Raw genomic sequence first — 11921 nt, forward strand, 5'->3', positions numbered from 1 at the left:
GGTTTTTGAAGGCTAGGTATTTGATATAACACTGCTTTTTAATGTATAGACTGGTTTCTACTTATATAAAACATCTATCTCAAAGGATACTTCAATTTTCCTTATGAGTATGATTAAATATTGACATATGTCAATTATAAGATAGGAAATGCAGACAGAGAGGAAATATTTAAGTTGAAATAGCACCAAAAACCTCTGTAATTTGGATTAAGTTCAAAGTTAAATATTTGCAAAGGTGAATGACAATCAATATCTTGGTATAAACATATTGTTTAATTCAATGTTAGTTGACATAGTTTTGAAAGAGATGAAAGATTGGCATGAGGAAAATGTAACAATCATTGTTCATTTTAAAGAACAGAAATGACTACAACAATGCCAATTTAGATTATAGAAAATTAATAAAAGGAGCTGAATATTAAAGTAGATTCTTGAGTAAGTTTATATTAGTTTCTTCCCTTGAGGCTTTATTATACAAGAAAAACAACCATCTGCCTTGGTGGTTGAGGGCAGACAAGATTATGTTAGAAAGCTTCTCTCACTACTTTTTACCTTTTATTTTAGGAAACAATTTGAAAGAGTGAATTGTCATAGAGAATTCCACTACTGAATGGAGAAAAAGAAGTTTTTAAATGATTTTCAGAACACCACTCCTACCCAACAGAATATGTTCAGCGCCCTGGCTTGTTTACAGGTGCTCTCACCTCAGGCAACATGAGAATCCAAGTTTCCCTTTGTTGTCCTTTGTGTCAAGCTCTAAGGTTCACTCAGTGTGGGGGAAAGCAAAGAAAAAGACTCCTGCCTCCAGGAACTCATTGATCTTATTGAAGAGAAGATGTGGACAAGTAAATAAAATACAAACAGCAAGGAAGCTTACAAAGGTTCATGCCTTGTATACAAGGGTGGGTTATTTTCTGGTTAAGGAAGGCTGCCTGGAAAGAAAAACCAATCAAATCTGAATTTTGGTGAATGACTAAATTCACCAAATTTAGGTGGATAAGGCAGTGGCAGGAAGTAAATTGAATGATAAAAGAGGGCTAGCAGGGTAAATTATATGACTTGGCTGATTCCCAGACATAACTAGGGATCCACCAAAGGGTAATAATAAGCATGGAAAAGAACTAAACTTTAAAACTAATTTGGTGACATTACAGTCAGATAATTCAGAGGTGAGGAAGATGCAGTCATAGGTATTTTAATATAGTCCAGGCCAGACAGAGTGCATTAAATTAAGGTATTGGATGAGCAACTAAGTAGACGGAAGAGATGCACTCAGATTGACTGAATTTGGGTTGGTAAGAATTTTTTTTAAAAAGGAATGTGGGAATTTCTCTGATGGATCTGGAATATGAGGCTTAAACAGTCAGGGGAAAAAGAAGATGAGTGTAGTTATGAATCTGTGGATTGGGCCTGACAACTCTTATCTCTGCACATGGTGATTTCCAATGTCTATAGCGTAGAGGAGGTTTGGCCAAAACACACAGAAGAGAAGGGAGTTTTCCCAAGTCCAAGTCCCACTGGAGCTATTGGACATGACTTCACTTGTATTTGGTGATGGCATTAAATAACACAATATCACATAATGAGGAATTTATTCTCATTTCAATTTTCTTTCCTTTTGGATTAATCTCTTGAGAGAGCATCAGTTTGGTGAAAATTTGTTTTTAATTATTGCTATTGCTATCTCCTTTTTTAAGCCAAGGGTAAGTTAGCCTTAGGCTCAAGATTTTTAGTTAGCATTAAATCTCTGATTAAAATATAATAATATCAACACTTTCTATCATTGCCTGTTATTTAGCAGTAACATTGATTTTCCATGACAATAGTGATGAGAATTTTGCTTTCATTTATTTATATTTTAAAATGTGAGTTCATTTAAAGATGTTAAAGAAGAAATTAAATGGTGTATAGGTATAGAAAAAAAATCATGAAGGTAATGTGTGTTACCATCTGGATACAGCAAAACAGGAACACTACAGGGCAATATCAGAACTGAGGTACATTGTCACATTTGTAATAAGTAATATCTACTTGAAGGATATCAGAAAACCACAGTAGCTGATGGAATTATTTTATAAGAAGAAGTAGAAAAGATTTCTATATTCCATGGATGGACTTCCGTGAGTCTGTTCATTGACAGAACTTATCTGCATATACTTGTACCCATGTACTTCCTTTTCTGGGGAGAGATAGCACAGTTGTTTATTTTTGTTTTTAGATTTCCAAAAAGATTGTTAACCAAAACAGAAAAACAAAAAATGGAAGTAAATGGAGAAGAAAGCTAAGGATGGACATCACACGAGGATGACCAAATGAATGGAAAAGATTAAAAAGTATTAGAGGTAGATCAAGAGATAGCTGCCACTAAATTTCTGTAAGAGAAAGAAAGGTATTTTCATGTGGAAAGTGTAAGACGTGTAGTTATTGGTTCATTTTGTCAAAATTCCCAAGTAGATCAGCAAGCTAAGCTTTCACCAATCAATATCCCGAGAGTATGCCAAGCAGCAGTAAGAAATGACAGGAAAAGTGGTTGAGGGTTCAAATGAGATTGGACCTAAGACTAAAGTAGCATTAACTGCAAAATGTACACAAATGTTGCAGCACTTAGCTTTAGGAATATAGAAGAAAGACCAAAGGACTGATCCCCATCTGGAGGGTTTTAGGAACTGTCTCTATTCTCAGACATCTATTTTTGCCTCTCACCAGTACACGGACTTGCTTCCCTTACCACTTTTTAAAACAATTTTGCTCCCATAGTTTTCCTGTTTTCTCTTTTTAAAAAATAAGCTTTTCCTTCTGTTTGGTTCACTCCTATTGGTTTACTCCAACACTGATTGTTCCCATTGTAAAAACAAATCTCCATGACCTGTTCCAGACACCCTTAATCCACTTTTTGAAAGTATCTTGAAAGAACTAGCTATATAGAATAGTCATTCCTGGGCCCCTTCTGGTGGTGCAACAGGTTAGGGTGCAGCACTGTAAGGTGGCCACAGCCGTTTCAGTGCAAGTTCAATCCCCGGCCCAGGAGGTGATCCACATGGTGCGGCAGACCTCTCCTGACCCACCCGCAGCTCCCCTCAGCAGTGTACTTCATTTATCTGCCTGTTCTGCTCCCACTCTTTCTCTGGTGAAGCCTCTCACTACCCCTGAACCTCTGGCTTATACCCCAGTTCTGTATGAAAAAAAAAAAAAAGAATAGCCACTTCTAAATCTTCCATCCTTTCTTGTCTTTGGTTATTCTTTCAGAGTACAAATATATTTTTTCAAATTTATATATGAAATTCTATTTGACATTTTGAATAGCTAATCTATACACACATAATTCAAAGGTATTCTAGTATAAACAACAGCCAATTTCTTCTCCATTTCTGTACCCTCAGGTTTCCTCCCTGTAGGTAACCACAATTGTTTACTTTTTTCATATGTATTTTTATACACAGGCTTATTAAATTTTGCCTTTAATAAAAACAGAGCATGTATATTGCATTGCACCTTTTCCTCTTAATATACATTGAAGATATTTTTATATTAGAACATGGAAAACTGCCATAATAATTTTAACAGCTGGCTAGTATTCTATTGAATGGATGTAAATAACTTATTTGCTTGTATATTATTTATAGGTATTTATTACTTTCAATAGTTTACTTATATAAAAAGCTGCAGGGAGTAACTTTAAACACATTATTTTTCCTAAGTATAAGTAAGTGCATAAGGTAAATTCCTAGGATTAAAATCTAGGTCCTCAATAAATCTTTGGTCAACCCTATTTCAACTGAAATAGCTATAATCAAGGTGATAAAAAATTTGAAGGTAAGTTTTTGCCCTCCATAATTGAACTCTTCGGCAGCATTGGACTTAGTTATCATCACTTTCTCTTAAGATACCTTCTTATTTTGGCTTCTGCATATTGCACTCTTTAAGGTTTCTTCTCATTTCATTGACTGTCCCTTCTCCATTTCCTTTTCTAACTTCTACTCTTATCAATGCTTATATTTTGGACAGTGGTGGAGCTCATTTCTCAGTCTGATCCTTTAATCACATTCTCTCATAAAACCATTTCATGAAATTCCATTGTTCTAAGTACCATTCATATATGAATGACTGGCACATTTTTATCTCTAACTTTCACTTTCCCCATAACCTCTGTCCCAGTTACTCTGGTGATGGCTGTATCTGGATAGTTAGAGTCTGTTCAAAACTTAACTGCATTTCCACAGTCTTCTCATACACATTTGGTGATAAATGCAATCTTTCAGTTGTTCTGGGCATAAACCTATTCCTGATTCTTTTAGCCAGCAATAACATATAATCTATCATTAACTCTTGTTGCTTTTAACTTCAAATGCATCCATAATTTGGCTATTCCTTTCGGTCTCCATTATTATCACTCTAGTGAAGATGAACTTGAAAACTATAGTAACTGCGAAACAACCTCCTTGCGTCGTCCCCTCTTATTTTCAACAGGTCATTTTGACACAATGGCAAGAAGATCCTGATGAGATAGTAGGAATGACTTCCCACTGAATAAAGAAGAAAGTAGAATCTCTGTATCTCATATTATTTCTATGAAAAGGAAACACAATCAAAGAATTGGAGAAATTGCCAAATCAATATAGCCCCCTCTTGTGTGCACTCGGTAATCTAGCTTTTACCAATTTATGTTCATTCCTAGGCTCTAACACATTTCTCTTTATGCCTTTTCATGCAGGAGTAACAATTTCTATCACAGATGCCAATTTTGGTTTCCCTATTGCATTTTAAGGGTTCTTCACTCTTATAGAAGAAATCAGTATTTCTTGCCTGTTTAATTTAAGGCTCAGGGCATGGAAAAGCAAGGTTTCTTACTGTGAGACCCAGGAGCTGTGGTTCTATACACAGTACAGTGCAGCATCTAGACTCAGTACAGATGCGCACTGGGGCCCTGGAACTCCACCACCACAGGATTAGTACTTTTAGCTAATAGCAATCAGGAAGCAACACACTGCATTTTGTTTACCTCAAACAGCATCCTTCCCATCTCTTAATGTTGAAGAAAGAGAATCTATGATGGAGTTTCACATATTACGAGGTTTATATTGTTTATCTCAGCCATTTATTGCTAATATTCTAGTCAGCACCATGAAAATATTTTTAAATGATTTCAGTAATAGCTAATCAGATTCAAAAGGAACTACATTTACTACGTAAGAAAATTCAAACTATCACTTTCTCTGTTTCTAATTAAGAATCGTCATAATTTTGAAAGTCTTTGAAAACAATTTTAAATTAAAAACATCTTTTAAGAAAGGTGTGCTGTATTATCTTTATTAGCAGCTTTATAGTAGTCTTAATAAGACCAACATATTGTAGAGCTTTATAAAACTAGTTAAGTATTAATAATTTGTATTGCTGAAGAAGCTGCCTTTCAAATGTGCTGTTGCTCAATCTCAGCAATCTATAAAGCTTGTCTGTTGAAGTAGTCATAAAAATTCTTTAAATCTTCATCGCTTACTGTTGAAAGGAAACAAGCCCTTGCTATAACTTAAGCTCATTAACCCCATTGAAAGCCTTAGTGGATGAGCCTTGACAAATGATTTGCACTGACCAATGTGGATATGGAAAGTATGTTAACATTTCTTGGATAAGACAAAGTAAATAAGGTATTTTTTTACCAGAAACTCTTCAGTTAATACCAGGAAAATACATTTGTTGTAGAGACATATGAGTTTAGTGAACAATCTACCCAAAGCATTATAAACCACTTTTGACTGGAAACAGTGCATAATTATGCTCATGATTAAGAGGGAGCCTATATGAAGATTTGAATGGGGTGAAAGGGAGTAAGAACTTGACTTTTCTTGAATGAAGTTCAAAGCAAAATGTGAGAACTTGCTTGAGAGTTTGGATAGGAAGGAAGGGAACGAGAAAGAGCAACAGCAATTGTAAGCCCAGAGGGGATGGTAGAGACTCTGCAGAGGGGATGGTGTCAATAGCCCTGGCTATTGACACTCTCATTACATTAGTGAAAGTCAGCTCTGGGTCCAGTTCACCTAGCTCAATAAACCCACGGAGAAAAGCTGCAGCTCACACCTGAAGATCATTAGCTGTGTTGACCACTAAACAAATTCCAAAGATTGGTGTGTAAACGAAGGGCCAATTGAAACCCACTTAGAACTTCATGGCTTTTGGCATAACACACCCACAAAATTGTAATCAAACTGCAATGATTACACAGATATTCCCAGAACAACTGAGGGGAAGGGCAGGTGATGTTCTCTCTGATGTCATCTTTAATGTCCACCGAACAAATCAGCTTAACTACATCATAATCCTCAAGGTGCCTGGGAAATACTTTACATGCAAAAAACGAAGTCTTCTCAAGGTTTCTTCCAGCACTGGCTGGGCACTTTCTGCTTCCATCCGATGTCCTGTCAAGGATCACCTCTTTTGTGCAATTGGAAATAACCCAACGTCCAAATCCAGTAGTTGAAGTGTGCAAAATGCACACCTCTAAGTATTTACTCTCAACTTAATTTCATTCTTTAGCTTTCAGGGCACACAGATTGGCCTCCCTTGTGCATTTGGAGACATGAAACCTTAGCATGAACCCTTAAGACCCTCCTTTTACCTTTGCCCAATTAGTCCTCTAGAGAGGAAAAGACCGTCTTGGGTTAGGTAAGACCTGCAGCCGCTCAGGCATGTTGCTACCGCGCGGTGGAAGCTGTCTCCTGCCCTGTTACCTCTGCGATTCAAACCCGCGGAGTCAAGTCAGAAAACTGCAACCTTTGCCCTAACCTGCGCCTCCGCCCCTCGCCACAATTCTCTCATCATGCTCCCGGAGTCCTTGCCAGACCCCACCGAAGGGTGACTTGAAGACTTTCCAGTCCCACCAACTGGATTTTGGCCAGCGGTTCCTGAAAGCGAGAGCGAGAGCGTGGGGAACGGGCGCACCAAGTGGGATGTTATCTGCTCCGAGGCCACCTCTCGCCCTTGGGCCTGAATCCAGCCACTCCTTCCCAGTCTGGAACCACCTGCTCTGCCCAGGTCCACGCCTGCTCCCCTCAACTTCGCCCCCGGTGCAGAGGTTGCGCGCTGAGCCGGGGAGGGAAACGACTCCTGAATTCAAGGGCCGCTAGGTTACCCTAAAGAAGTGTCCTAAAGCAATTCGACTCCGGCCTCACAGGGCTTCCCAGCCCTGCTGCTGCGGGGTTCCCCGCTCCCCTTCCCCACTTGCGGGCGGGCAGTGGTGCCGCGCGCTCCCTTCCAGGGCGCAGAGCCGCACACTCACCGCGAGCGCTACCTGGCAGCGGTCCGGGGCGGGCACTGTGGCCCCCAGGTCCGGGAGGTGGGCGCACAGGGACTAAAGTGCGGGGTGCCGGGCACGCCAGCGGACAGCGGCGCGTCGCACGGTCTCGGGGCCGCGGAACTGGCTGCGCGCTGCGGGGCTCGGGCGCCGCGCTCGGGCGGGTCCAGAGCGCGGACGGGCAGACGCCCCGGGCTCTCCACCACCCCTAACGCGCCTTTCTTCTTGCTTCCATCTCTTACTTCCTTAGCACCCCTTCCTTGCCTTTCCTCCCTCTCTCGCTGTCCCCCCACACCCCCCCTCCCCCACATCGGTCTCCTCCCTCCTTTTCCACTGATGCGTGGAGAAGGGCGGGGGAGGGAAAAGTCCCGTCTCTTTAACTTGAGTGATACCTAGGAGACTGTTCATGGGATCTGGAAATGACGTGAACCACCTTTCTGAAAGCATCAACATAAGACGACTTTAGCTGCCTTTTCTTTGCATCTCTTTTCTAGTGGTTCTTTATTTCCCGGTTTTGGTCTGAGGAATGAGGTGAGGTGAAGTAAGAAAAGCTCAGCAGTCTTTGAAGTGGGACTGAGAGTCAGTCATTAAGTTGGCCCAGAAATATGTTTGCTCACGGTTTCACAAAGCAAGTATTTTCCAAAACCAAACCAAACCAACAAAAACAACAAACCTGAAACAGGTGGGCTACTGTGGCCAGGGTTCATTGAAGGCTTTATTCTAAAGCATCTACAGTGATTTACTCTTTCAATGCCTTAGAACACATGGAATGTTTTGAACTGTATGTGACCTTGAGAAAATACTTGACCTTTCCTGTGTCTGGTCTTCAATCTTTTTTCCAGACTAGAATAACCCACTGCACAGAGTCCCTCTCAGTTGTAGCTTCCAAAGAGCTCCCCAAATTTGCTTTGATTAAGTCCTAGAAATTTGAGCTCTTCCTGGAAGGTAGCTATTTTCTAGCACTGGGACAAATGCTGAGAAAGGTGGAACTTTTTGTTGTTGTTCAGAGCACCAGGATCACAATCCAGTTGATCCTGTTTCACCCTGGCCTTGACTATCCAAGACCCTCTTTTTCCGGAAAGGAATCACTGAAGATCCTTTTTGCTTTCCCAACTCTCAATACTTAACTGCTCACCCAAGATGTCCTTATATTAATCTTCCTTACATTTTCCATTTCATTTATCTTCTGTTGGTGAGGTCATCCTTATTTGCTAGCATTATATAATTAAATGAGAGAATGTCTATACAATGTACCTGTTTTATACTTGGAACCCAAGACATGTTAACTGAATTGGTGTGGGCAATGACTGCAGATTTTCATTAGCACTTTTCCCATGTTTCTATTCTATAACTTTTTAAAAATTTTTATTGAAGTACCATTGGTCTACATCCTTGTTAGTGTTTTGAAGTATGGGACTTCCCCCCTCAAGTATATTCACATTTGGGTACCCATCACCCCACCACTCAAGCACCTTTAGTCTGCTACTATAGTCCTTTGTTATCTTACAACTCTTAAACCTCATTCCCTGTGGCACACTTTGCACAAATTCAGCAAAGTGTATAAACATATGACTCTGTGGTTGTGGCCACACATTTAGGAAAGCGTAGTGGAAATAAGAGTTATAACTTGCCTAATAGAACACTGGTTATTTCCCTAGGAAATACAATGGCCACCTTGATTTTGCACTTGTCCCCAGAGAAATGTGTGAGAAATCTTGCAGATGACAATGAGAGTCCAAGACTATCCTACCTCCATACAGACGGATGTTCCTGGTGACAAGTTTGAACTTGTGTTTGAAGCTTACAATTTTAAGTATATATAAGGAGGAGAGTATATTACATAAAAATGTAGGAAAGACTTTACCTACAGTTTGAGGTTTCAAAATTTCTACTTAAGTAAACAAACTTACCTACTGATGAAAAAATGCACTTTGCTGTTGCAACAGGACATCATGCCCTAGAGATATGCCATTTTCTATCCAGCATCTTAAACCATCAGGCAAGATACAGTTATAGCATTCAGCAAGGGTTATGTTGAGTAACTTGAGAATGAGTAAGTAGGCTGCTTTTGGGGGAATGTCCGATTGCATTTCAAAAGGTTGAATTTCAGTGAGAAAAGGATCAGAATTTCAGTCAATTTTTTTTTATCCCCATGTGTTTAACTATGTTCTCTACAAATGGATAATGAGAACTCACTATGTTTAAGTCACTCTGGGCTGGTACCTCAGTTTCAGAGTTCCTGAATATAGAAAGATTCTTGCCCAGACTGGCTTAGTATAAATTCCTGTCTTCTTTGCTCCCACAGAGAAGTAGCTAAGTATTCCAAAACCAGGCAACTCTCTATTGAACGGACAGTAGAGTGTCTATTTTTGCACAACATATATCTGATAAAGGACTGATATCAGAACAAAGAACTGTGAACAAAGAACTTACACAACTCAACAAAAACAAAGAAAACAACACAATTAAAAATGGGTAAAAGTGTTAGATGCTTCTCCAAAGAAGAAATGCAAATGATCCACAGGCATATGAATGTATGTTCAACATCACTTATTATCAGGGAAATGTAAATAAAAACCACAATAAAATACTATCTCAAACCAGTGAGTAAAGCCAATATTCAAACAAACAAACAAATAAACAAACCAGAAACAATAAGGATATGGTGAAAAAGGAACACTCTTTATCTTGTTGGTGATAATGTAAACTGGTCCAGCCACTATGGAAAGCTGTGTGGAGTTTCCCTCAAAGAGAAAAGATGACCTGCCACATACCCAGTGATCCACTATTAAAAATCTACCCAAAGAACACAAAAACCTGCACTCCTATGTTTATTGCAGCACTGATATGGAAACAACCTAAATGCCCCTGGATGGATCCAGATGTGCTATATATACACAATGAGTATTACTCAGTGATCAAAAACGAAACACTCATGACATCTGTGGCAACATGGATGGAACTGGTATTATGCTAAGTGAAATAAGTCAGAAGGAAAAAGATATTTTCTGTGGTTTCACTATAGAGAAACTAAACAGAGTCAGGAAAAGACAAAACTTGTTAGCTGACCACAGATCTGAGGCATACAGGAGGGGAGGGATGGGAGGAGGGTCAAAACAGGGGAGGGAAGAACACCACAGACACTGTGGAAATGAATGATGGGTGCTATAGTTGTGGGAGAACTATAGGGACTACACCTGCGTGAAGAAATTAAACACTGTCCCAAAATTAACAATGTCATAAGTAAGTAAAGAACTCACAGCTTCACGCACATTGAAGTCACTATAGCTGCAGGGTCATCTCACATCATCCTTTCCAAGTGTTGAACATAGTTCTCAAACATCCAGTGTCCAATATGCACCACAGACATGAACTGGATAACCTCAATGTTAGGAGTCCACAAATTATAAACGAGTCAATATTACCAGTTACCAATTTCTTGTTGTCACTTTCCTTCCTTGGAAGGAAGTACCCAGAGATCCCCACCAAAACGTTTGTATATGTTCTATATTCCTAACTCCCCCTGCTACTTAACCTACTGGTTATTTGAATCAATTTCCTTCATTTAAATATTCTCCCCCTAATTTGTATGTAGAGATTCTAGACACAGACATTCCAATATTGCCATTCTTCATTTTTTGTTGTTGTTTTTTGCCCTCTACCACAGCACCCGCGCCCATCCCCCCACCTATCTACCTCCCTTTCCCATCCTTCCCATCCCCCTCCACCTTTTTCCTTTCTCCTATCCTTCTTCTTTTTGCCAAGTTCAAGTTTTACTCTTCTATAGTTTGCATATAATTGGTTTTGGGGTATTTATATTTATATATCCGAAATCTATCTTTCACTTTTTGACTGATTTTACTCAGTAAAATCCCCTCAAGGTCCATCCATTTTGTCGCCAATGCCACCTTTCCATATTTCTTTGAAGTTGCGTGATACTCTGTTGATTCTATGCTCCTCAGATTCTCCATCCATTCATTTGTTGAAAGGCACTTGTGTTGGTTCCATAACTTAGTAGTTGTGAACAGTAATGCTATTTACTTAGGTGTAGATACATTTTTTTTTGTATTAGAATTTTATATTATTTGGATAAATACCTAATAGAGGCATTGCTGGGTCACACAGAAATTCCAATTTTACTTCTTGTAAATCTCTATACAATGTCACAGTGGCTGTTTCAGCTTGCTTTCCCACCGACAGTAGATATCCTTTTCACTACATTATTGACAGCATTTATTAATTCCATTTCTTTTTAATGTGGGTCATTCTCACAAGGGTGAGTTAATATTTTAATGTGATTTTAATTTGTATTTCACTTATAATGTCTGATGTTGGATATTTTTCATGTCACTCTAAGCTACCTACATGTCTTCTTAAGAAATGTTTAAAAAGACCTTTGAAGTCCTTTACCCATTTTTAAATTGGGTTGTTTTCTTTGTGGATTGTATAAGTACTTTGTAAATTTTGGAGATTAATCCCTTGTCAGTTGTATGGTAGGCAAATATTTTTTCCTATTCCATGGATTCCTTTTTTGTTTTTGTGATTTTTTTTTAATTAAACTACAAGATGTTTTAAGTTTAATATAGTCCCACTTGTTTATTTTTGTTTCTGTTTCCTTTGCTTTTGGGCTTGAGTA

The 11921-nt window shown here is 39.0% G+C and overlaps 1 protein-coding gene across 2 annotated transcripts in view; it reads right to left on the bottom strand.

Annotated features, from left to right (window-relative positions):
* Nucleotides 1–7544, bottom strand: part of HTR1F (5-hydroxytryptamine (serotonin) receptor 1F, G protein-coupled) — an 89052-nt gene extending 81508 nt beyond the window's left edge. For both annotated transcript variants that reach the window (XR_001145959.1, XM_004675282.2), the window contains exon 1: nucleotides 7271–7544. The gene's annotated coding sequence lies outside the window, so the exon portion shown is untranslated. The remainder of the gene's footprint in view (nucleotides 1–7270) is intronic.
* Between the last annotated feature and the right edge of the window lie 4377 nt (nucleotides 7545–11921).

This window comes from Condylura cristata, unplaced genomic scaffold (genome assembly GCF_000260355.1).
Source record: "Condylura cristata isolate star-nosed mole 26May11 unplaced genomic scaffold, ConCri1.0 scaffold00003, whole genome shotgun sequence".
NCBI lineage: Eukaryota > Metazoa > Chordata > Mammalia > Eulipotyphla > Talpidae > Condylura > Condylura cristata.